Genomic DNA, 27073 nt, shown 5'->3' on the forward strand with positions numbered 1-27073 from the left:
AGATATTATGCTCAGAAAATTCAAGAATGCAACCACCTCCATCAAGGATTACAGGTGAGTGTTCACTGTGGAAATGCAGAGAAAGCATACTTGCTTTGCTTTGGCTATGCACATAAAGTTTTGATTGTTAGGGTACCATAGGGGGGAGCTTCAAGGCCCCCGTGGAAGCCAGCATTGCTCCTGCATGCAGGGAGTTGCTAAAAATGCAGCTCCCTGCATGCAGGACCAATCTTTTCATCTTTTTCCCTGCCGTCATTACAGCTGGCAGGGGAAGACATGAAAACTCCCCTCACAGCAAGCAGGAGCAGTTCTCACGCTCCCGCTTGCAGGGAGCAGAGTTATGTTTGCTTTTGCTTGCTGGGAGCTGTCAGAGTTCCCGCCAAGCAAAAGGAAACAGCTGCCTCCCAAGGATGGGCACCTCAGATGTTAGCAGGAGGCAGTCCTGAGGGGTGGCGATCCCCAAGACCATATATGGTTCCAGGAGTGGGGTGGGGCATTGCACAACCCACCTCCTTCTTTCTCATTTAATATTTGGCCCTGGAGAGGTGGTGGTCCCCGGGGTTGGTGGGGTTTGTGCACGCCCCCTCTTTAATTGTTATTGTTGCCCCAGGAAAGGTAGTGGTCCCCAGGACTTGGGAGGGCCCACGCAGCCCCCAATTAAATCTTTTTCTTTTAGCCAGGGGTAGTGATGTTCCTTGAGGCCCAGGGGTGTTCGTGCAGCCCCTTTGAATATTTCAATAATATAGCCCTGGGGAAGAGGTTGTCCCTAGTCCTGGGGGAGTCCACGGGCCCTCACCTATTCATTTTTTTGTGTCTTGCCCCAGGGAGGTGGTGGTTCCTGGGACCCAGGGGGTCTGCGTGGGCCCACTTCACATTAGTAAAACATACCTCAGGGAGGTGGTGGTCACCCAAGCTTGTAACAGCCCTAGGAGGGGGGTGCTTACACCACCCTCCATTATTATAAAACTAAGTATGTCCCTGGGACCTGGCCCACCCGGGTCAAAATTAAAAGCAAGCACAGCAGACCGCTCTTGTTTTTAAAAAAATCTGCAGCAAAAAAAATACAAATATATGCAAATTTTGTTTGATTATTTTTTTTTAATGATTTTTTGCTTTGGTGTGGTCCCGGAGGAACCCCTGCACCTAGGCTATGGGTTAGGGTAAATGTACCTGGTCCTGTTTTCTTTTTTTTAGGTTTTTTTTTTAGACTCAGCTGAAGCCGAGTCTCAATGTGCCTGCCAACGCTTCCTGGATGAAGTGTTGGCAGCTAATCAGATGTCTGCATGAGATGGGAGGATTTGTGGTGTTTATACTTATACATATACAAATTTGATTTTCCTTAACTATCTCCAAAACTACTGAATAGCTTTAGACCAAATATAAAAAGAAGCATGCTCTCCAGAGCAAAATCTACCTTTCTGCCAAATTTGGTGTAATTCCGCATAGCGGTTCAAGCTGTAGTCATGGTCAAAATCCCTATGGGATTTAAAATAGGAAATGCACTTTTATTGATCCCCTGTTTTTTCTGCCCCCATTTGATGGATCACCTCGAACCTTTCCATGCACAATGACATTGGGCACCCTTCTTTTGGAAAATTTTGTGAAGATTCGTCAAACGGTGCCAAAGCTATAGCCAAGACAAAACACATTTTTTCAATGGAAACTAGGCCCTAACTATAACTACCTACTGGTGATTATCAGTAGGTTTTTCTCTCTCTAATCTCTCTCTCACTCTCTCTTTCTCTCTCTCTCTATATATATATATATATGTATAAAAAAAAAATATATATATACATATATATATGTTTTATTTTTTATTTATGTATTTATTTTTTACACTAAAAAAAACCAAAGGTTATATAAACATTATAGTTAGGTTCAGATTTTACATGCACAAATCCATAGAAATTCAGCTGTTTTAGTTTGAGTTATTTCAAGTAACTATAGATTGTGCCCTATGGTAGCTATAACTCACGCCCTCGCCATGCACAGTTTTCTCATCAATAATTTTTACTGAAAATGAATTATAGTTACTTGAAATAACTCTAACAGCTGAACTTCTGTGGTTTTGTGCGTGTAAAATCTCAGCCTAACCATAATGTCCCTGTAACGCTTTTTTAAGTGATTTTCTATTTTTTTTTTTATATTGTATTTCTTAACTAAAACATGCCTGTCACCTTTGTTTTTTTCCATGAATTTCTATGTTTTTTTAAATGTAAGTTAAGTAAGATGCCCATCGCAATGAACAGTGGGGGGTTTGGACAAAGGGCCTGGCACCCTAATTTCCTTGTTTACTGAGGTATCCTCCATAGAAAATGTTTTTAGTGTTCCAGGTCAATTCCATCAAGATGGCATTCTGATGTGCCACACTTTCGGCATGAATTTAGAATGGTAGCACTCTAGCTGCTCATTAAAATACTATAAGATGCTGATCACCAGGGGGTTAAATGACAATATAAAAGTTTCTAGCATTTGCAACAAGAATTTTCAATTCTATTACGGACACAGAGGTGAGGATTATGCTTCTCTTTCTATGCTTTTTATTCTCAGCAGCCAATATGACTGACATTTTTATAAATTATATGTAGGAAGTTGGCTCTGTATGCACTATTTCAAAGTAAGGAATAGTATGCACAGAGTCCAAGGGTTCCCCTTAGAGGTAAGATAGTGGCAAAAAGAGATAATACTAATGCTCAGTTTTGTGGTAGTGTGGTCGAGCAGTAGGCTTATCAAAGGAGTAGTGTTAAACATTTGTTGTACACACACAGGCGATAAATGAGGAACACACACTCAAAGACAATTCCAGGCCAATAGGTTTTTGTATAGAAAAATATATTTTCTAAGTTTATTGTAAGAACCACAGGTTCAAATTTTACATGTAATACTTCAAATGAAAGGTATTGCAGGTAAGTACTTTAGGAACTTTGAATAATCAAAATAGAATATATACTGTGTCACATATAGCTATTTTAAAACTAGACAGTGCAATTTTCACAGTTCCTAGGGGGAGTTAGAGTTTGTTAGTTCTTGCAGGTAAGTAAACCACCTACGGGGTTCAAGTTTGGGTCCAAAGTAGCCCACCGTTGGGGGTTCAGAGCAACCCCAAAGTTACCACACCAGCAGCTCAGGGCCGGTCAGGTGCAGAGGTCAAAGTGGTGCCCAAAATGCATAGGCTTCAATGGAGAAGGGGGTGCCCCGGTTCCAGTCTGCCAGCAGGTAAGTACCCGTGTCTTCGGAGGGCAGACCAGGGGGGTTTTGTAGGGCACCGGGGGGGGACACAAGTTAGCACAGAAAGTACACCCTCAGCAGCACGGGGGCGGCCGGGTGCAGTGTGCAAACACGCGTCGGGTTTCCAATAGAAATCAATGGGAGACCAAGGGGTCTCTTCAGCGATGCAGGCAGGCAAGGGGGGGGCTCCTCAGGGTAGCCACCACCCGGGCAAGGGAGAGGGCCTCCTGGGGGTCACTCCTGCACTGGAGTTCCGATCTTTCAGGTCCTGGGGGCTGCGGGTGCAGAGTCTTTACCAGGCGTCGGGATCTGGGAAGCAGGCAGTCGCGGTCAGGGGGAGCCTCGGGATTCCCTCTGCAGGCGTCGCTGTGGGGGCTCAGGGGGGGCAACTCTGGCTACTCACGGTCTCACAGTCGCCAGGGAGTCCTCCCTGAAGTGTTGTTTCTCCACAAGTCGAGCCGGGGGCGTCGGGTGCAGAGTAGCAAGTCTCACGCTTCCGGCGGGAAACGCAGTTGTTTTAAAGTTGCTCCTTTGAAACAAAGTTGCAGTCTTGGGTGAACAGGGCCGCTGTCCTCTGGAGTTTCTTGGTCCTTTTAGAGCAGGGCAGTCCTCTGTGGATTCAGAGGTCGCTGGTCCCTGGGGAGAGCGTCGCTGGAGCAGTGTCTTTAGAAGTGGGGAGACATGCCGGTAGAGCTGGGGCCAAAGCAGTTGGTGTCTCCGTCTTCTCTGCAGGGTTTTTCAGCTTAGCAGTCCTCTTCTTCTTAGGTTGCAGGAATCTGAGTTCCTTGGTTCTGGGGAGCCCCTAAATACTGAATTTAGGGGTGTGTTTAGGTCTGGGGGGTTAGTAGCCAATGGATACTAGCCCTGAGGGTGGCTAAACCCTCTTTGTGCCTCCTCCCTGAGGGGAGGGGGGCACATTCCTACCCCTATTGGGGGAATCCTCCATCTGCAAGATGGAGGATTTCTAAAAGTCAGAGTCACCTCAGCTCAGGATGCCTTAGGGGCTGTCCTGACTGGCCAGTGACTCCTCCTTGTTTTTCTCATTATATCTCCTGGACTTGCTGCCAAAAGTGGGGGTTGTGTCCAGGGGGCGGGCATCTCCACTAGCTGGAGTGCCCTGGGGCATTGTAACACAAAGCCTGAGCCTTTGAGGCTCACTGCTAGGTGTTACAGTTCCTGCAGGGGGAGGTGTGAAGCACCTCCACCCAGAGCAGGCTTTTGTTTCTGTCCTCAGAGAGAACAAAGGCCCTCACCACATGGGGTCAGAAACTCGTCTCTCAGCAGCAGGCTGGCACAGACCAGTCAGTCCTGCACTGAACAATTGGGTAAAATACAGGGGGTATCTCTAAGATGCACTCTGTGTGCATTTTTGAATAAATCCAACACTGGCATCAGTGTGGGTTTATTATTCTGAGAAGTTTGATACCAAACTTCCCAGTATTCAGTGTAGCCATTATGGAGCTCTGGAGTTTGTCTTTGACAGACTCCCAGACCATATACTCTTATGGCTACCCTGCACTTACAATGTCTAAGGTTTTGTTTAGACACTGTAGGGGCATAGTGCTCATGCACCTATGCCCTCACCTGTGGTATAGTGCACCCTGCCTTAGGGCTGTAAGGCCTGCTAGAGGGGTGACTTACCTATGCCACAGGCAGTGTGAGGTTGGCATGGCACCCTGAGGGGAGTGCCATGTCGACTTAGTCATTTTCTCCCCACCAGCACACACAAGCTGGCAAGCAGTGTGTCTGTGCTGAGTGAAGGGTCCCTAGAGTGGCATAAGACATGCTGCAGCCCTTAGAGACCTTCCCTGGCATCAGGGCCCTTGGTACCAGGGGTACCAGTTACAAGGGACTTACCTGAATGCCAGGGTTGTACCAATTGTGGAGACAACGGTACATTTTAGGTGAAAGAACACTGGTGCTGGGGCCTGGTTAGCAGGGTCCCAGCACACTTCTCAGCCAAGTCAGCATCAGTATCAGGCAAAAAGTGGGGGGTAACTGCAACAGGGTGCCATTTCTTTGCATTATACATTTCCCATCCAACCATAATAACCACATAGATAACCATACAGCATGCCTCTATAAAACCTGAGTAAATCAAACCACTTCCTCTTTCTTTGCATCTCAGACACAGATATTTCACTGGCTGTGACCAATCCAAACAAGAACAAAGAACCTTAGTCCCAAGGAAAAAACACTCTCTGGAATCCAAGGACTCAGGACATCAAACCAACAATGTCGACCTGGAACACAGCTAAAGAATCCCACGAACTTGGATCCCAAAATGAAGAACGGATGGTAGACAATCATTTGTCGTCTTGACCTATAAAGAAAACAATGAAGGACAAGCCATAAACTCTGTTTCCAGTAACAAGGAAGACAATCATAAAACCATTTGTCAGTAAAATTGCCAATGGAGGGAAAAAATTCAAATGGAACAACAATATGTATAGATAAACGTATGAATACAAAACATTAATACCATTGAATGACATCACAGGGTGAGATAATCCTGGCCTTCGTGTCTTTAATAGAATTGAAAATTCTTGTTGCAAAGGCTAGAAAATTTTACATTCTATGTCAGGTGCCGATGCTCCGATTATGCTTGTTTAAAGCTGTGCCATCACTTCTGATGATATATCCATAATATGTTTGTAATAAAACATTTTAAGAGTAGATTCTGATGACCAATCAGCAGTACAAAAGATATCCTCTAAACGTGATCCCAAATAAAAAATATTTGACGCCATTGCTTCTCTGGTCAAATGAGCGCCAAATTTAGACACATATATTTCCACTTCTGACAGAAGCCATGCCATCCTTTTTGGAAAAGTAGTAGAAGAAACAGGACAAACGGCTATCACAAGCTGACCAATCATGTCTGACCAAAATTTGCTGTTTGAGGTTGTCTGGAAAAGCGAGATAAAATACCAACCTGGTATTACACTTCATCTGTTGGGTGACAACAAATGATACTCCCACTGGTTAAAAACGTCAACCTGTCAGCTCTAAGGCTCTCACATCTGAGATTCTTTTACAAGAAATAATACAAAGTAACATAGTTCATTTAGGCGACAACTGCTTCCTGGACAGATTTTTGTTGCTTGGCCGTCTAAAAACAAAAGGACCATATTAACATCCCAAATTTCCGAATATTTGGGAAGGGGGGATTCAACATCCTAATGCCTCGTACCAATTCACTTATGAGCGGTAATTGACCCACAGGTTCCCCTCGATTAATGCATGTTCAGCAGAAATTGCGAATGGAAATTGTTGATGGAACTATACACCATCCCTGACACTGTGAAGGAGGATAGAAAATTCAGTATCATGGTGCAATCTGTGTTAAAGGGATATGCACCCTGTGAATTACACCAACAACACCAGCGTCTCCAAGCAGAGGTGTACCATTTGTGGGTACTAGAAGCCCATGCCTGATTAATGTAGCCTTGAGCCTCTCTCGAAAGACCTGGGAGACTCCACATTTGCCTGACAGATGCGAGGGTACTAGAGACAGCTGACCTGTTTGAATCATTGGATGCGGATGGCCCACTGGGTCCAGGAGCAGATTCCAACGCCAGTGTATGAGGATGGGAGGGGCACAGGGTACCGCCAGTATAGTCAGAAACCATGCTTGAGCCCTCTAAAAAGGATTGATCAGCACCATTTCGGCTTCTTGTCATTGCAATTGCGCTAGTACACTGGGAATCATCACAAACAGAGGAAAGGCATAGGAGGGGAACAGAGTCCAATCTTGAAGAAAAGCATCTGTCGCCCTAGCCCCCGGATCAGGATGCCATCTGAAATATGTTGGAAGCTGTCTGTTCAAACTTGACGCAAACAGGTCGATATTTCAGGGACCCCATTTGCACATTAGAGATCTGAAGAGCTTCGGGTGAAGTCTCCAATCACTGGCATCTCTCAGATGTCGAGAATGCTAGCCTACTACCACGTTTCGTTGACCCAGAAGGTAGTCTGTTGTCACTGAAATGTGATTTTGGAGACAAAAATGCCAGAAGTCTTTGGCAATCTCCATCAGGAGCTTGGATTGGGTCCCAACAAGCTTGTTCACATATCAAACCGACAATATGTTGTCCATGCAGAGGAGAATGCACCACCTCGCTATGCCTGCTGCAAAATTCCCAATTGCGAAAGAACCCACCACAAGTTCCAGGTAATTGATATGTAGAGATAATTCTCTCTGAGACCACCGACCTCCCATGGACATCTGTCTGCAACTGGCTCTCCAGCCCCAAAGGATGGCATCTGATTCTATAGTCATCTCAGACATTGAGGGAAAAATGCCCCTGCCGTTCCACGCTTCCATACGGCTCAACCACCAGGAGATCTCCATTTTCGCATCCTCCGAGAGAAGGTCTTGTTGAGAATATGACAGACCTTTGTTCAGATGCTAGATCTTCAAGCGTGCACCAGGACAGACCCACTGATTAGTTGAGAGTGAAATTTGTGGGTCGAATTTTGCTTGAGAATCAAGAAAACTGAGAAAGAAGGAGTAGCTGCTAGAACGAAACGCCATCAGTGAAAAATCCATAAAGTTTCTGAAGTGATTGTGTTACCATACCTGTAGTATATGGACAAATTGGGTTTTGTTTTTGGTTAGAGATTGCAATATGTTGCATTAGTTTTGTGTGAATTTGAGTTTGGGAGGACAAGTCGCAAGACTTTGTCAGCCGTACTACGTGTGAGTGTGACATTATTGGAGCAGCGCTGGGATAGGTTGGTTAGTAAGAAGGGTCACGCACGGATTGGCAGCCGTCAGTGAAGTGCACTTGTTTGAGAAGAGAATTCTGGGATTAAAAGTCACTTCCTGATTTGATTTAGGACAAAATAAAAGTCACAAAAATTACATTTTTCAAAGCTTTAAAGAGTGCTTTAAGGGGAGAGACATATATTACAACGAGAATAGGAGATATTGCTGGGCCCGAAGGTACACCAGCTTGCATTGTGATCAAAGAAAAGGGTATTGTGCCTTGTCTTTGGCTAAAGCAATGGTGCAAAGTGACAGAGAAGGATGAGAGTTTAACATTTCCTGCCAACTTAACCTTTAATTTGAGGAGCTTAGAGCATTTGAGGAGGGTGCTGTATGACCTGAAACCCTCTCCGAGACCAGTCCAGTTCAAGGCATTGGCGATCTGAGATTTGGTAGCTAGACAGCAACAGCAACAGAAATTTGAGAGGGGAATGTGGAAAGCCGAAAAGATACTAGCAGAGACTAAGTGGGACCATGCTCAGAAATTTTGGAGAACCGAGACTTTGCAGGGGATTTAAGTTTATTCCAGCAATTACACAGGACAGCGAGAGAGTAGGAAGGAAAGCTACTAGAAAAACAACACAGGAGCCCTACCGAGAGTAGGGAGTGGAGATCAAAGGAGTCTAAAGGATATATGACATTTGAAGAAGAGTCAGACGATTATGAGTTTATTTTGCTGTTATTGAGAAACCGCTCACCAGCATATGCAGCACATGAGAGTGGTCCGAGTACTAGTGCTGATCCTTCAGCTCTGACACAGGTTAATGTGACGAGTCCGGTGCAGGTTAATCCTAGCTCGACACAGAACCAAATGCAGAGTAGTCTTAATGCATCTACTACTTCAGTAGTACAAACTCAGGTGCCACAGCCAAATGTCCTGAGAATTTACTCTGATGTGCCCATAGTGGAAACTGCCACAAACCTAAAAGTGCAAACAGGACAGGCTTTCCCAAGACCAATGTTGGTTCAGACAGAACCGACTCCACTTTTATTGCCGCAGGTGCAGCCACAAGTAATGCCAAGATACACTCCGATTACAGGGACCCAGACAAATGTGCCTGTACTAATGAGCCAGAATATGGGAACTACGCTTCAACAGAACTTAAGTGTTGGACCAAGTCTAGATGCTGTATCTGTACCTGTTACCACTGGTCCAATTGTGTCTTTGTGTGCAAAAGAGAAACCCAGTGCAGATGGAAAGGGAGTCCTAGGTCAGAATTTAATGAGGGGAAGACTTAATGAGAATATGTGAGTAGTCTCTCCTATGGGGCAGACCTTTGACGGATCTAGATCATTGCTAGACCTTAGTCCATTAGGAGTTCCTCCTGATACTGTGATAGGGTCAAATGTTAGTCAGAGCTTGAAATTACTGATGCCGCAGACCCCGAACACAGTGGTACAACAGGTGGCACCTGCCCAGGCTAATAACCTTTCGTTGCAAGGTTTAACAGCCCAGCAATTGACTAAATGGTTAGAAAAGCTGAATACTGCTCAGAGTGCTCCTAGGGGAGAAGAGTATGTGAACTACACAAGACTAGGAATCAAAGCGGGTGAGCTCATTGAAGGGACTATCGGTGTGAACTGATTAGAGTCCTACACAGAAGCAAAATTGAGGTATCTATGCCCGAAGATTACAAGGGAAGTGAGCAATGTGCATCAAAAGCTAGCAGACGTGGCAAAGAAGTACGGCCTAGAAATAGGGAAAACAAACCATTTGAAAAGGAGTTACAGGTTAGATTTTGACGTAAGAGACTTTGAACCCTTGAGGTCTGCAGGGATGAAGGCACACTTTAGGGAGTTACTCCAAAGTGTCCAGACATGGGGAGCACTAGACAAGTGGGAAGGCAGATGGGCAAAGAAAAGAGATAAAAGGAAAAGGGATTCTGCAGAGCTGACTGCAAATGTGCAGCAAAGGAAGGATCCGGTGAAAATGTTACCGATAAGAGGGATTCCAGGAGGGAATTTTGTTCACGTCCCTTGGAGCAGAAGTGACATTGTATCTTTTACAAATGATTATAACAGGTTAAGAGAGAAACCAGTAGAATGGTACCAGCAGACAGACAGGTTTGTGAAACTTGCAAAGTGCCTAAGGGCGGACCTGAACACTCTTTCGCGTAGGCTCTCATTATTCTAATGAGACTACTGGATTTTGAGTGGCTGAATCGTCCGCGGTGTGGGAGACTAAGGGGGTCATTGTGATCCCAGCTGTTCATCCCGCCATACCAGCGGTGGGTGCAAAGACCGCCACTAGCATGGTGGACTGAACCACCATATAATGTACACAGTGAGGGCCTATGGCGGCCCTCCTCCACCGCCAGGCTGCCGACGACAGGCAGCCTGACAGTGGAGGGAATCATTGTCTGACAGGGCAGCACTGCAAGCAGCGCTGCCCCTCGGATAATGATCCCTTCTGGCACCAGCCTTTCCCTTGTGGGTTACCCTGCCAGGTAAAGGCTGGCGGAAGCGGTGCACCGGGGCCCCCCTGGGGGCCCCTGCACTGCCCATGCACATGGCATGGGCAGTGCAGGGGCCCCTGTGCAGTGCCCCATCACGCAGGTCACTGCCAGCTGCACCCGCTGCACAGAGGCATTGACGCCGGCAATGTCCCGGCCATGCATTCTGCTGGGTGGCAGGTGGAAACAATGTTTCTGCCTGCTGGCCCAGCAGAATGTTCATTATGCGGCCGGCGGTGTCTCAGGGAGGCTGGCGGTCAGTGAAATGACTGCCAGCATGAACACAGCGGTAAACACCCCCATGTTCATAATGACTCCCTAAGTCTGACCCACTGCGAGTGACACCTGTCTTTCCAATCCAGGTTTTGCTCTGGCTAACTAGCAGTGCCTCATCTCTACCCAAGGATAGGGATGACTGGGCAGCCGAGCGCTTGACATACTTGGTTTCTCAGGGAAGCCATGGTCACTCAGGTCTCATCCGTTTCTCTCAGTTACATTTAGTCTCATATATAAATGACAAACAGAGGCAGTATATGTTTCAATAATGAGTTTAATAAAACAACTCCATCTTAGATAGCAAAGTGTGAGCTGCAATAACCAGAACGATACAACATGACAGTATACAAATTTTGACAGGGAGAGTGAAGAATAGAAATAACGCTATCATACCGTCACTATTGTCAATAACTCCTGCCTAAGCTATGATAGAGCACAGCATGTTAAGCTCTAATTCTATCCTTCAGGTTGCCCTGGGAAGACATCGTCCCCCATACCTGAGCAAAGACCTGCGGTCTGCGTTAGCATCTGTAGCAAAGCATTCGGTAATCAGCATACAGTCGTGGTTCTCTGGCTGGAATCTCCCTCTAACGTGTAAGGGACAAGGAAGTGTTTTTATAACAACACAGCTGATGTTCTGGGAAAATGTCCCTACGTAAGGATGTGTGTTTTCTACGAATGTTGGAGACTAAACTTCTACCACGTTCTCCGGCAATGTTCTGTGCTGTAGCCTTGGAAGAAGCACAGATTGATCAAGAATGTCTTGTTTGAGAACAGAGTGCTGGCCTAGGCAAAAACAGTAAGATAAACAGAAAATGAAACAAGACCGTAAAAGTGGCTATTATAACAATAATAAAATTAAGCCGAATTAAATAGATCTAAGTTAAGGTGCACAGCAGCTTGTCCTAGTGTGTTAAAATAACGTGCACGGAGCTATGGCTAAAATGGCTACACAACAACTCTATTAGAGATAGTAATTCCAGCTGATTTGTGGATGGAGTGTAAGAGGAGTATAGATTGGCCGAAAAAAGGACCAGAGAGAGATCAGGTCACAGGTGCACCACTTCCTGAGATAATAAAATATTACTATAAAGTGATTGAATTCCTGAAGATGAGAATTTCGCCCAAAAACATTGACTAGCAGAGAATAGACAGGACAGCTCAAGAAGCGAAAGAGTCAATACATGCATATTATGAGAGATTGTTCCAGGCGTTCAAGCATTACAGTGGTACAGAGACAACTGAGCTGTAATACATGATTAAGTTTGTGTTCAGATTTGTGGAAGGATTGCAAACTGAAATTAGTCAGATGATTAAGAGTCATTTGATTTGCTAGCAAGCAACGCCGATTGATGAGGTGTTGCTGTATGCAAAGTGTTGTAGTGATGAGATTGAATTGAAACAGAGAAAGTTGAAAAAGATGATGCAGATTAAAGATGCACAAACAGGGATAGAGGGAAATTTTCCACAACAGCTACAAAAGCAGCAGCAGGGAAACATGGTATTTCAAAATCAGATGAGAGGTTGAGGTCACACGGGTAATGTGAATAGAAGTCCTGTTTTGAATACTGTATTGATTCAGAATGATGTACAGGGAATGAAGAAATTGTTGCGTTGTCCGATGATGATGCAAGAAGGTGTCGTTCAGCAAACTAATGACATTAACTCATTTCAAAACATGAGAGGACCGAAAATGAGAGGTCATAATCCGAATTTTCAGGGTAATGTGTATCAAATGCATGGTTTCTAACCCATGCAGCAGATACAAATGCCACGTGTACAAATGACACAGTTGCAGCCGATGCAACAGCACACCCCGATGGCACTTAGACAGCAAATTAAAATACCTCAAGCACCAATGGAACAGCAGCAGGTGATGCTTCCTCAACAAGTTACACGTCAGAAGTTTAACCAAAGTAATAACACAGTTCACCAATTTCCGTTACATAGTGAGATTGGAATAAACGATGATTGGGTGAGTGAGAGTTTGGATAAGGAGGAATGTGTGCTTGCAGCTTCCTTAGAAGTAGATCAGAAAGGCCCCTATGTCAAGGGAAAACTCATGGATCACCAAGTTTCATTCTTGGTTGACACAGGAGCTACACAATGTACAGTGAGAAGTGCAGAAGTTCCAAATTTGCCCCTTTCAGGAAAGACAATCCATATTGTAGGAGTAGCAAATCAGTATATGACCAACCCGATCACAGATCCAGTTCAGGTTAAAATTGGCAACTCTAAGGGATTACACAAATTTGTAGTCTGTGATTCAAGTCCGGTATCCCTACTGGGAAGAGACGTGCTGTGTAAAACCAGGTCCTTGATCACTTGCTCAAATGACGGAATCAATATACAGACGAATAGTGATGATGTGGATGACCCAGCTCCAGAGATAGAGTGCAAGACTATAAATGAGGAATACCCTCTGATTAATTAATTTCTTTCCTGTGTTCACAGTGAAGGAGCTTCCTCCTGATTTGCAGGGGACAGTTAAAGAGAAAGTGTGGGATCTGACAGGGAAAGATATTGGTCTGATAAAGGGATTTGAAGCAATTAAAGTTCGTGAAAAGCCAAACGCAATTTTTCCCCAGATTCCCCAGTGCCACATGCTACTGGATGTTCTTATAAAGGTTGCCCAAATAGTTGCAAAATTTGTGGAACAAGGGCTCCTGAAAGAAGTGTTGAGCTGCCCATGTAATTCACCAATAATGGGACCAAAAAAGCCCTGTGGGAAAGTTTAAATTGTCCAGGACTTTAGAAAAAGAAATGACATTGTAATCAAATGTTGGCCCAAGGTACCAAATCAAGCTGTGATAATGTTTCAGATTCCATGTGACGCTGAGTGGTTCACTGTCATAGACTTGTCACAAGCCTTCTTGTCTGTGCCTCTTCATGAGGACGGTCAATTTCTCTTTTGTTTCAAATTTTAGATTGAGTTTACTGTTGTTGTCAAATTCCTCATGGGTTTTCAGAGTCACCTTCCCCATTCAATCAGATCTTGAAAAATAATTTGGAGTCATTGGAATTGCATTTCCAATCAAGCATGGTACAGTACATTGATTACTTATTGATTGCGTCCAAAACAAGGGACGAGTGCAAGTATGACACAATTGCCTTACTGAACCATTTGGGAAAGAATGGTCATAAAGTGTCTCCAATGAAATTGCATTACTGTCAGAAAGAGGCGAAATATTTGGGTCACCAGATTGAGAAAGGGTGAAGGAAAATATCCAGGGAAAGGGTCACAACCATATTGCAGATGAATCCCCCGACCACAGAGAGAGATGTCAGGATGTTTTTAGGGATGGTAGGCTTCCAGCGCCAGTGGATTCCCAATTTTTCAGTCATTTCCGGGCCACTGCAAATGCTGACCCACAAGGAGGCCACTGATCCCATAGTGTTAGACCAGGCTTGCATGAAAGTGTTTTCTGAATTGAGAGAGAGTCTGTGCAGAGCTCCTGCTTTGGGTATGCCTGATTACACGAAATCTTTCACATTGTTTTGTCATGAGTGTGATGCATATTCATTGTCTGTCTTAACGCAGGTCCATGGAGGCGTATACCGCACAGTAGCATATTTTTCAGCTACTTTGGACCCAGTTGCAGCAGCATTACCAGGCTGCTTGCATGCAGTCGCAGCAGTTGGACAGAGCCTCACACAGTGTGAAGGCGTTGTGATGGGACATCCCCTAACAATAATGGTCCCTCGCTCAGTTCAAGTTTTACTTACACACACCAAGACCTAATACCTGACAGGTGCACGATTGACCAGATATGAGAAGAGTATTCTAGGATCACCAAATGTGTCATTGAAAAGATGTACGGTGCTGAACCTGGCAACCTTACTTCCAAATGAAAATGTTGAAATTGAAAAGATGGAAGATATTGAGCATGATTGTCTTGAAGTAACTGACTTGTGCACAAAACCGAGACCTGACATTAGAGATACCCGATTGGAAGAGAATTACCAAATTATCTTTGTTGATGGTTCTTGTCTAAGAGACAAAGCAGGAACACTGAGAACAGGATATGCCATGTGCACAATTACTGGTACCCTGGAAGTATCTTGGCTTCAAGGAGTGTATTCAGCACAAGTGGCAGAACTGGTAGCCCTTACTAGAGCATGCCATGTTTCTGCTCAGTTAAAAGTTACCATCTATATGGACAGCCTGTATGGATTTGTAATAGTCCATGATTTTGGCCAGTTGTGGTCACAGAGAGGTTTCATGACCTCTTCGGGTTCACCAGTGAGAAATGGTGTGAGAATTAAAGAATTGTTGCATGCTATCTAAATTCCCGGAAAGATTGCCGTGGTGAAATGCAGTGTAGATCTGAAATCGCAAGATGGGAAATGGATATGCGGATCAAGTTGCAAGGTTTTGCGCATTGAACTGTATATCATTCAAGGATAAGTGGGAATTGTTATCTGAAGAAGACAAAACACCCAAGTTGTGCATTGAAAGTAATTGACACACTGGAAGAGTTGAAAACATTGCAGAATAATGTTGACAAGGTCATTATAGATGTAAGAATTGTATAGCTTGTCAATTTATGAATGAAATAAGGATAAATGGACAAGTACATCGACAAAGATTCTTCTGTAACTGCAACACCAAGAACGTGATATATTTCATCAAGTGGCCGTGCAAATTGGTGTATTTGGACAAACATCACAAGCAGTTAAGACTAGAATCCAACAACACAGATCAAATATTTAATGTGTAATCAGAAGCGCACCTTTGGAGGAACATTATAAAAAACTGAATCATAAACCAGACGAGATCTGGTGGACAGTTTTGCAAGTGGTACACCCTACTAAAGATGGTCCAGGATTAAATAGAAATCTGATCACTACGTCGGCAAGACTTATCGAGAAATATGGAACAGAAAGACGAGGCCTGAATTACCAGGCTGATCTATCGTCTTTAATTTAATTTAAAATTATGGCATCATGGTGGCAAAAAATGTTATATTGATCAATATGCACCAGTGCACGGATGTGGATATGAAAATACGGAAGCCTGACATCCAGGGAAGGTTGCTATTATAAGTCCAATGAGGTATACAGACTTAGGCTGTTCACTTCATGTTGGAGAAGGGGCTAAGGAACGAATGGATAATTCTATATGTTAATATCTCGTTATCTCTAAGACCTTTTTAACAAAAGTTGCTGTTTAAGTAAGTAATGAGTGTTAATAGAGATCTTTTCCCCTGCAGAGAATAATGAGTTAAAGAAATAGCTGAAGAAACAAATGACTATTTGTTCAGATGACTGGTAATGTTCTTGTTCAATGAATATGTCTGCCATAACAGTGATAATTGGTTCCCTCAAAGTGATTTATTTTAAGTTTTGGTGAATTTAATTACTCAGCAGCGTAAAAACTTCTCACTGGTATCATGATTCTGTAAAAAATAATGATATGATAAGATATTGAGATGATTATATCTTTGACCCTGTTACTTAAGTTTAAAGCTAGTTCAAGATGGCCACTAGTTGCAAGATCATTTTTCCAATAGTCAAGATGGCCACCGTTCCGACGATGATTATTTCTACATTCTTTTGGCTTTGAAGAAAGTATTGGTAATACAAGACAATGAGAGATATAAAGTTTTATTAGGAGATAGTCTGCCTTTCTAAAACTAGAAACCGACTGTGCTTATGAAGACAGTGTGTTAGAAAATAAGCTGCTAGCAGTTAAGATGGCTGCCGCTGTGATTACCAAAGGGTTACATTTCCCTTGTTTAAAATGGCACCGCTACAGCTGAAACTAATAGTAACAGGGACACGTTCAGCGCACGGGAGGGACGACTTGTTGAGCAACTTGCACACTTTCCGACAAATAAAGAAAGAAGTAAGTTTATGAGCATTTGACCCGCTTTGTCCAAATCGCTTTATTAAGTTATACTCTTCACCCTGAATCTTATTACCAGTCAGCTATAAATTTGTGTTTTTTCCACTTTTAGATAAATAGAGGCTGCTTGTTTGGATGGTCCCGTACTCAGCACTGTAAGGCAGTGATACATTTTGAAATAACCATGATGATGTTAGTTGGGTATTTCTATTTCTTCTTTCCTCTCAGTAATCCAAATCACATTTTTAGTCGTGATTTGTTAACTGCACAAGTAGGCAGAGAGCATGTTAATCATATTTCTTCTTTTTTTCTAAGTATATCAAATCACATTTTTAATCGTGATTTTTCTACTGCACAAGTAGACTGAGAGCATGTTAATCATAAATACCACACAATGGTGAAATACATTATGGATAATTTGTCACGGGTAAGGAGTTTTCTGGAATAATTTTTAAATAATTCTTAAGAAAGTCGAACTAAGTTATGTATATTAATTACATTTAAAGGTCTTTATCTCTCCGTGAGTCCTGAAGAGGCCCATACGTGAAGGGGCCGAAATGCGTCGACCTGCAAGAAATATTTAGTTGATGGATTATGATTAGAGCACACAAACCTTTGTTAACAAGGAGTTAAGGAAAACAAAGATTTGAGATATGATAGCCGATGCAACCATCTCAATATATGTGGACTGAAGTTTCAATGTATTTAGACAACCACATTAATTCTAATCTTGGAGAATGATGAAGACAGTTTTGTATATGTTTTTGTATGTAATTTTGATGTAATTTCAGCTTTATATATATTGTTACATGTGTGTCATTTTTGTTATTTTATGTCCAAAAATTAAGTGAAGAATTATGTTGTAATTAAAGTACACTTCCAATGACCAATTCAGAAGTTCATTGTGTGTAAATCAGCATTTAGATTTGTCCCTACTATTGTACCACTTCTTGTCTACAGATTACATTAACATTTGGCACAGCTTATGCACACAGAAACAATCTGACATACTTGCTTACACCTTTAGAAAAGAGCTTCTTAGATCACACAGATGACAGGAGAAAGGCATTGAAAGAGAAATTAGCGAAGGTTTTTGAGAAAAGGACTTACACAAATGATTATGCTTATAGTGCAATAAAATATAAGGGAAATTAGCTTTAGATGCGCAACGTAGGGATGCTTTGTGTATATAGGCCTAAATCTCGCACTGACACTTTGTGGGAACGAGTGAAAGTAAGCATGTGTTTTTGTTTCAGAGTAAATGGACATTTAATATGAATGGACAGGATCCAGCGATAACTGGCAGATATTATCTGTGGTCCTAATGCTTAATACCGTCTTCCTAGAGGATGGTTTGGGACATGCTAGATTTTTTGTCTTGATGACCTGAAAAGGTTTCCGAAAGTGACAGAAATATATCACATTACAGAAAGGAGAGTCTCCTTCTAGCATAGTTGGAGATATATTTGGAGCAATGATTCCTTCAGCAGGAGTTGCTCTGAATTTGTTAAAGATTTGAAAGTTTTCTACTATTGTGGATAACATGCTGACAATTTTTCAGGAGCCATACTCCTGATAGATACTAAATTGGCTACGGAGAGATTTATGACTCTTCGCCTTGATCTTTTAGCAAAAGAAGGCAGAGTTTGCAACATGCTTGATTATAGGCATAGCTGTTAATTCATCCGGACAATAGTAAAGAAATTAGAAGCTTACTTACTGAGAGTGCTGATTTGAAAGAGTTGAAGGAACCAGGTGTTTGGGAGAAAGTTGGCAAGGGATTTGCTTCAGTGGGAAATTGGCTCAGCAACATTGGGAGAGGGATCTTATTGAAAATAATACAAGGGATATTGATAATTGTGATTTGTATAATTGGAGGAATATGTAAATTGTGTAAACTGATCAAATGAAAGAAGACAAAGAATGATCAGAGGAAGGAAGAAAACAAAAGGGAAAATTTGTTTAGGAGACATTTGAAAAAGGGACAAAGATTCAAAGGGATTGAAATGACAGAATTTTAGCAGAAGCTAAAATTTGCGAATGAAGGATTAGTGCATGACACATTTAGTCATTAGAGGAGGGATTGTTAACGCTGATTATATTAATGAATGTTCATGTATTTTGAGTGTCAAATTGGTGTAGAAATTGTATTAACTTTAAGAAAAATAATGCACACATTTGAAAGTGTGCTCACGTGAGTGGCCATCAGGGATCACAAAGTGGCTTATTAATATGAAATGTTGAGTTTATGTTGGATTAATGTAGTAATATATCATATTAAGAGTTATGTATTATGTATTAGCTTTATTAATTGTAGGCCTTAACTTAACGGAGGTCTTGGCCTAGTTGCACGGCCTTATGTCAGTTTTGATAGAGCCATAGTTAGCTGTCTTTACAAATTTGTGTTGACTAAATTGCCTTTCATGAAGCCCAAATATGCTAATTCGAATATGGTGATAGTTAGGGAGCTCACTGATGAAGTTCGCTACATGTAATAACAATTGATGTATTTTCTTTGCTGAATCTAAATGTATGTGATATCATTTGCACAGCTGTTCTTGCTATTAATTTTATCTGCATTGTAACTTTGGAATGTGTAGTAGTTCAAGCCTTGATTACATTGCGTTTCTTCTGCCGCTTTGGACAGCCAGTGTTGTTTCTGTATGTTTATCAATTGATTTTGAGATTAACCTATATTACCTTAGCATTGTTAATATGGGGAAATAAACATTCTAACTTTTACATAAAGGTGTGGTTATTCATGACTGCAAGGTCACGGTGTGTGACAATTACTGACTCCTATTGATTGCTAATGTTACCGATTGTTATTAATTATCGATCTGCATGTACAGGATATATGGTGGGAACATCTTAAGCATAGTCAAAAGGTACATCAACCTATTTGCGTCCCCTTCTAAGTTTACTTATTAAGGTCAGACACGCTAACAGTACTGACAATAGGGCGGAGGGGACAAATTTGACAGATAAGTGTAGGAAGTTGGCTCTGTATGCACTATTTCAAAGTAAGGAATAGTATGCACAGAGTCCAAGGGTTCCCCTTAGAGGTAAGATAGTGGCAAAAAGAGATAATTCTAATGTTCTATTTTGTGGTAGTGTGGTCGAGCAGTAGGCTTATCAAAGGAGTAGTGTTAAGCATTTGTTGTACACGCACAGGCAATAAATGAGGAACACACACTCAAAGACAATTCCAGGCCAATAGGTTTTTGTATAGAAAAATATATTTTCTTAGTTTATTTTAAGAACCACAGGTTCAAGATTTACATGTAATACTTCAAATGAAAGGTATTGCAGGTAGGTACTTTAGGAACTTTGAATTAGCAAAATAGCATATACAGATTTCACATAAATCACATATAGCTATTTTAAAACTAGACACAGTGCAATTTTCAACAGTTCCTGGGGGAAGTAAGAGTTTGTTAGTTTTTGCAGGTAAGTAAACCACCTACGGGGTTCAAGTTTGGGTCCAAGGTAGCCCACCATTGGGGTTCAGAGCAACCCCAAAGTTACCACACCAGCAGCTCAGGGCCGGTCAGGTGCAGAGGTCAAAGTGGTGCCCAAAACGCATAGGCTTCAATGGAGAAGGGGGTGCCCCAGTTCCAGTCTGCCAGCAGGTAAGTACCTGTGTCTTCGTAGGGCAGACCAGGGGGGTTTTGTAGGGCACCGGGGGGGACACAAGTCCACACAGAAAGTACATCCTCAGCGGCATGGGGGCGGCCGGGTGCAGTGTGCAAACAAGCGTCGGTTTTGTAATAGAAAGCAATGGGAGACCAAGGGGTCTCTTCAGCGATGCAGGCAAGGGGGGGGCTCCTCGGGGTAGCCACCACCTGGGCAAGGCAGAGGGCCACCTGGAGGTCGCTCCTGCACTGGAGGTCGGATCCTTCAGGTCCTGGGGGCTGCGGGTGCAGTGTCCCTACCAGGCGCCGGGTTCTTAGAAGCAGGCAGTCGTGGTCAGGGGGAGCCTCGGGATTCCCTCTGCAGGCGTCACTGTGGAGGTTCAGGGGGGTCAACTCTGGCTGCTCATGGTCTTGCAGTCGCTGGGGAGTCCTCCCTGAAGTGATTGTTCTCCACAAGTTGAGCCGGGGGCGTCGGATGCAGAGTGCCAAGTCTCACGCTTCCGGCGGGAAACACAAGTTGTTTCAAAGTTGCCTCTTTGTTGCAAAGTTGCAGTCTTTGGTGAACAGAGCCGCTGTCCTCGGGAGTTCTTGGTCCTTCTAGATGCAGGGCAGTCTTCTGAGGATTCAGAGGTCACTGGTCCCTGTGGAAAGCGTCGCTGGAGCAGTGTCTTTAGAAGTGAGGAGACAGGCCGGTAGAGCTGGGGCCAAAGCAGTTGGTGTCTCCGTCTTCTCTGCAGGGTTTTTCAGCTCAGCAGTCCTCTTCTTCTTAGGTTGCAGGAATCTTAGTTCCTAGGTTCTGGGGAGCCCTTAAATATGAAATTTAAGGGCGTGTTTAGGTCTGGGGGGTTAGTAGCCAATGTCTACTAGCCCTGAGGGTGGGTACACCCTCTTTGTGCCTCCTCCAGAGGGGAGGGGGGCGCATTCCTATCCCTATTGGGGGAATCCTCCATCTGCAAGATGGAGGATTTCTAAAAGTCAGAGTCACCTCAGCTCAGGACACCTTAGGGGCTGTCCTGACTGGCCAGTGACTCCTCCTTGTTTTTCTCATTATCTCCTCCGGCCTTGCCGCCAAAAGTGGGGCCGTGGCCGGAGGGGGCGGGCAACTCCACTAGCTGGAGTGCCCTGGGGTGTTGTAACAAAGGGGGTGAGCCTTTGAGGCTCACCGCCAGCTGTTACAGTTCCTGCAGGGGGAGGTGTGAAGCACCTCCACCCAGTACAGGCTTTGTTACTAGCCGCAGAGAGACAAAGGCACTCTCCCTATGTGGCCAGCAACATGTCTGGTGTGTGGCAGGCTGCTTGAACTAGTCATCCTACACGGATTGTCGGTTAAGGTTTCAGGGGGCACCTCTAAGTTACCCTCTGGGGTGTATGTTAGAATAAAATGTACACTGGCATCAGTGTGCATTTATTGTGCTGAGAAGTTTGATACCAAACTTCCCAGTTTTCAGTGTAGCCATTATGGTGCTGTGGAGTTCGTGCATGACAGACTCCCAGACCATATACTCTTATGGCTATCCTGCACTTACAATGTCTAAGGTTTTGCTTAGACACTGTAGGGGCACAGTGCTCATGCACTGGTGCCCTCACCTATGGTATAGTGCACCCTGCCTTAGGGCTGTAAGGCCTGCTAGAGGGGTGACTTATCTATACTGCATAGGCAGTGTGAGGTTGGCATGGCACCCTGAGGGGAGTGCCATGTCGACTTACTCGTTTTGTCCTCACTAGCACACACAAGCTGGCAAGCAGTGTGTCTGTGCTGAGTGAGGGGTCCCCAGGGTGGCATAAGACATGCTGCATCCCTTAGAGACCTTCCCTGGCATCAGGGCCCTTGGTACCAGGGGTACCAGCTACAAGGGACTTACCTGGATGCCAGGGTGTGCCAATTGTGGAAACAAAAGTACAGGTTAGGGAAAGATTACTGGTGCTAGCAGGCCTCAGCACACTTTCAAATCAAAACTTAGCATCAGCAAAGGCAAAAAAGTCAGGGGGTAACCATGCCAAGGAGGCATTTCCTTACAATAAGCATCTTTTAAATCTAAATTTACCATCCAATCCCCTATTTGAAGAATGTCCTATAACAAATGGATCCCCTCCATCTTGAAATGACAGTAAAGTATCCATTGGTTGAACTCTCAAAGATTGAGAACTAATCTTGAGCTGCCTCCTTTCTTTTCGACCAGAAAAATGGAACTTAGGAAGCCCGGGGTGGCAATTGGACTCCTCTGACACATTTTTTAAGAGGAGCAATTTAATTTTGGAATGAATGAAAGTCTCATCTAGTTGGGAAAAACCCAGCATGAGCAGAGGAGCCAACTGTAAGGGTGTTTAAAAAAACTCCGATCTGAAACCTAGGACAGTCACGAGAACCCATGGATCGTGAGAGATCTTTTGCCAATTGTGAAAATAGAATTAGGTGTGTCCCCCTAAAGAATAATTCTTACCTGACGGGGTAGTGTCCTGGGTGTAATATGAGGAGCCTCTGTATTTTCCTCTCTAGAAACAACCTCTGAATGTATGCCTGGTGGGATAGAAGGTGAAGCCTTGTTCCTGATAGCCACCTCTACCTCTTTGGAAGTTATCTCTTGGTGACCCTTGGTATCGACGGCCAAATGATCTCCCCCAGAAACATCCGGCCCTATACAAATTTGGATAGTTCTTTTAAGAAGGGGGCACCAAATAATGAGCCTTGCGCCGTTGGTCCTGCTTCTGAAGAAGCAAGGTCTTCCATTTTAGGGTCTAATTTCATAATGATAGAGCGACGGCTCTCATTAAAAATTGCACAATTTGTATTGCCCAATTGGCAAATAGCCCGTTGGGCACAACCCACCAGGACCTCAGTATCAATAGGGAAATCAGACTCCTTAGACTGGTAGACCAATTCCTGGAATGTTAGTGGAAAAACCTGTCATGTCCAATAATTTATCTTGGCATGCTTTCCATGCCCTATCTAGACCTTTCTTTGGATCTTTAGTATACTTTCTGAGATATGTACCTATGGTGGGATTCACTTCTGGGGTCTCTGCCACTTTGCCTGGCAGTTCGGGCGTGGGGCTTTTAGAGCGCAGAAGAGCCCAGACCTCTTTGTCAAATTCTTGCTGTATATGGGCCTTGACGTAGTCCACCACTTCCTGAATGGGCACCCATGCTGTCGATCTGGGGTGGATGATGTCCCATGGTTAAAAATGTCAGGACCCTTGGCTGTTTGTTCAGAGTGGTATGGTGGGTTTTGGCTTTACGCTTGCATGAAGCTTGACCTTCTTTGAGAGAGGAGCTCTGAGGAGGCACAGAATCAGAGTCATCTGCACTTGCACCAGTTTTGGAGCCAGAAAGGATACTGTAAGGGTGCCCCTTAGCCAGAGATGCTGCCAGCCTTTCAAATGCTTCTGCATGAGGTTCCTCATTTTGTTTGGCCACAGGCTTGTTTTTGCCCACATCAATAATGCCTGTTGGGTAGGTAGCCAGACTTGTTGCTTGGCAAAGCCATAGAGGTGATGTTTCAGTGGAGCAATAGCCTTCACTAAGGCATCATTGACAGTCTGGGGCACCCCTGCATCCCAGGCCTGGATCAGATTTTGTTTAAATGAGCTAGATTGCCTATCATCATAATAGTATCTCTCATCACCGTCCTGATATTCTTCATACATTATGTCTCTCTCAATTTCGATATACAATAAAAACAAATTTAAATGGTCCCAAAAAGGGGCACACTACCAGAGTAAGAGAGGCCCTCGGGGAAATGAAGGGGGAAAAAGTATATGCCTTAATGTATTTTCATCCCAAAGTCAGGTCAGCATGCAAAATGTTTTGAAAGTGAAGGGAGGACCTAACACAAAATAGCTCTGGGCAAAGCCTCTGTTAAATTATCACAACCCTGGGTGAACTCAGTCACACCAGGGCATCACCGGGAGCAGTGCTATCATGGGGGACTAGAAATGCTGCACATGTGACTCGACGAGCAAGGGAATAAAGCCCGCACATCACTCGTTAGGTCGCGCATGCACGTTGCGTCACATGGACTTTGGCAGCGCAATCTTTACTCCTGCACCACACAAATTGCCACCCCATTAAAGGGTCAGAAAAAGAACCTGATAAAACAGATTATGAGCATGGAATTTTTTTCAAATTAATGGAAAATTAGCATTCGCCTGCACAGAAATAAGCACTACAGTTTCACTACATTGAAATATCGCTATCACAAACAATCCCTAGTAATAATAAAATAATGGAGGATGCCCTTAACTGGCTGCGGAGCAGAAAAGAAAGAGGAAGTAGTTAGAGGTACTCAGGTTTTATAGGGCCATGCTCTATGGTTAGTCATGTGGTTATTATGATTTGATGGGAAATGTATTATTTATAAAAACCTCAATTTTATTGGCTGCTGAGAAAAAGCCCCCTCATTGTGTTCATTTCTAAATTAAATGTTTTAATTATAATCACTTTGATTCAATCAATAAGCGTTCAGGTGTGCCACACTTTTGTCATAAGTAAGACTTTTAGTGCTCTAGTTGTTCTTTGGCACACTCTGGGAGGCTGCTGTAGAACTCAAGGGAATCATCTGACAGGCTGCTTCTGTTGGAAGTACGACAGGAAGATATTTTAGAACTCACAAAACGTTTTCGGTCACTAAACCCGACCATGCATATACAATAGTTTTAGACTACAGACATTTAAACATTCAAACATGCACATTTGCTATACAATATGCACCCAGCACAGCACTTAAGGACAATATAGGGTGTAAAAAAATACAAAACAACCCTGGATATTTCCAATGGGGTTTTCTGCCAAATTATAGCGCCTGAAAGTAGGGACTTAACAAGTTTCAGTGCTTAAGGCTCTCAGAAAAAAAATATGCCGACTCCCACAAGGGTACAAGAAAAGTCCAGGCCCTGAGGCGTTGTCATACGTGGATGACGTCTATCTCACGGATGATGACCCTAGGCAACATATAAGACAGGTAGCCCGCATTGTTGTAGGATATACCAAATTTGGCTACAAATTCAATTAAAAAAAAAAAAAAATTGCCTATCTTAGTGTACTGTTTTTGGGATACGAACTGTTGGATGAAGGCAAGAGCCTTACGCCCCAACTTTTAGAAAAATTAACACAATTACAACTTCCAAACACAATAAAAAAGCTACAGTCCTTATTGGGCTTTTTAAATTTTGGCAGAACATACATTCCAGAATGCACAACACATTAAACCATTGTCTGACTTAATACATCCTGACTTTACCAGCAAATACTGGACAGTCGAACACACACGTATTCTCAGAGCATTACAAAAAGACATGCTTGAAGCAAAACACCTACATACAAGGGATAAGAAAAACATCTGGTCATCAGAATAATTGCTGGTGCTATTGATTTCATTCACGTAACATTCAATGAGACCATTCCTATTGCATACAAATCACATCTGTACTCCACAGCTGAACAACGCTTTGCTCCCACTGGGAAAATTCTCACTGCTGTTCAGATGGCTGTCATCTAAGAGAGACTTCTGGCCCAGGGGAAATGTATCATTGTTTTATCCCCCATTCCAGCTGTCGAGGCTGTTACCAAAGCCAGCGCCCTAACGCTAAAGCATTACATCCACATTGGCTCCAATGGTCGACATCTCTGATGGCTACAGATGTTGATTATATTTTTGACTCAAATTTACAAACCCAATAATTTTTGCAATATGAAGTTGAATATCCAGTTCCAGCACATTGCCTATTGAACAGTATCAGACAATTTAGAACACTGATGATTCAGCCCAAACAGCTATAGGCACCAAACATCATTATTCCATCGCTTGCGCAGTCATGAGTGGATACATGAAATACGGCAAATTCCATCTACAGCATACTTACACGCAGACCATAGGGGATTGCACTGCATGACTTGCAGAGCTCAAGGCTCTGGTAATGGCACTGGAACATAGGATCCTGAGCAGATGACATGGATTGAATGTGATTCATACTATTGAGTCCAGTCCGTCAATGAAAATATGCATTACTGGTGCCAGAATGGGTTCCCAGATTCAAAAGGACACACCATTAAACACAGACTTCTGTGGGGGAAGGTAGCAGATCTGAAGGAAACGCTACCCAACGTTCATGTTGTCCATACACTAGGATAACACATTGGCTGACGAAGCAGCCAAATCAGCAGTAGCTATGGCTTCTGCAGGAACTCATTCTAGAAAGAAATTGGTTGATGAAGCACTGGCAGCTGTGAAAGCTTCGGCTGATGGCCCCCCTTACCAAAAGCATATTCTGCTAAATACTCCTACCACATATCATGCCTCAATGCAGCCCTAGTAGTGATACCAGAGGTGGGAAATCGTGTGATTCCTAATAAAGACAAAAGACCAGAATTGATCAAAGCAGCACATGAGGGAGTTGCTTCTGCCCATCCTGGTGTGAGGGCTACAATTTCATTGTTACAAGCATGTTACTGGTGGCCAGGTCTCTACAAAGAAACCAAGCAGTATGTCCTTTGTTGTGACATCTGCCAGAAAATAAAAGGATCCACCATCAAAGGCCCACCGCAGACACCACTCCTAATTTCCGAAAAACCATTACAATGTGTGTACATGGACCATTCTGGTCCCCTGACACCTGATAGTGCATACAAATACATCTTAGTCGCTGTTGATTAATGCTCCAGAATTCTATGGGGTTGGCCACAACGTTCAGCTGATGCTCAAACTGTGAATAAAGATTTGCAAGTCTTTATTGGCACATATGCTGGTGCAGCTTTCCACTCAGACCAGGGCCCTGCTTTTGCCTCAAGGGCTTTTAGGGATGACATGGCTTAGTTAGGGGTCTAACTGCATTACTTGTCTCCATTTTATCCCAAGGGAAATAGTACC

Source organism: Pleurodeles waltl, chromosome 10 (assembly GCF_031143425.1).
Source record: "Pleurodeles waltl isolate 20211129_DDA chromosome 10, aPleWal1.hap1.20221129, whole genome shotgun sequence".
NCBI lineage: Eukaryota > Metazoa > Chordata > Amphibia > Caudata > Salamandridae > Pleurodeles > Pleurodeles waltl.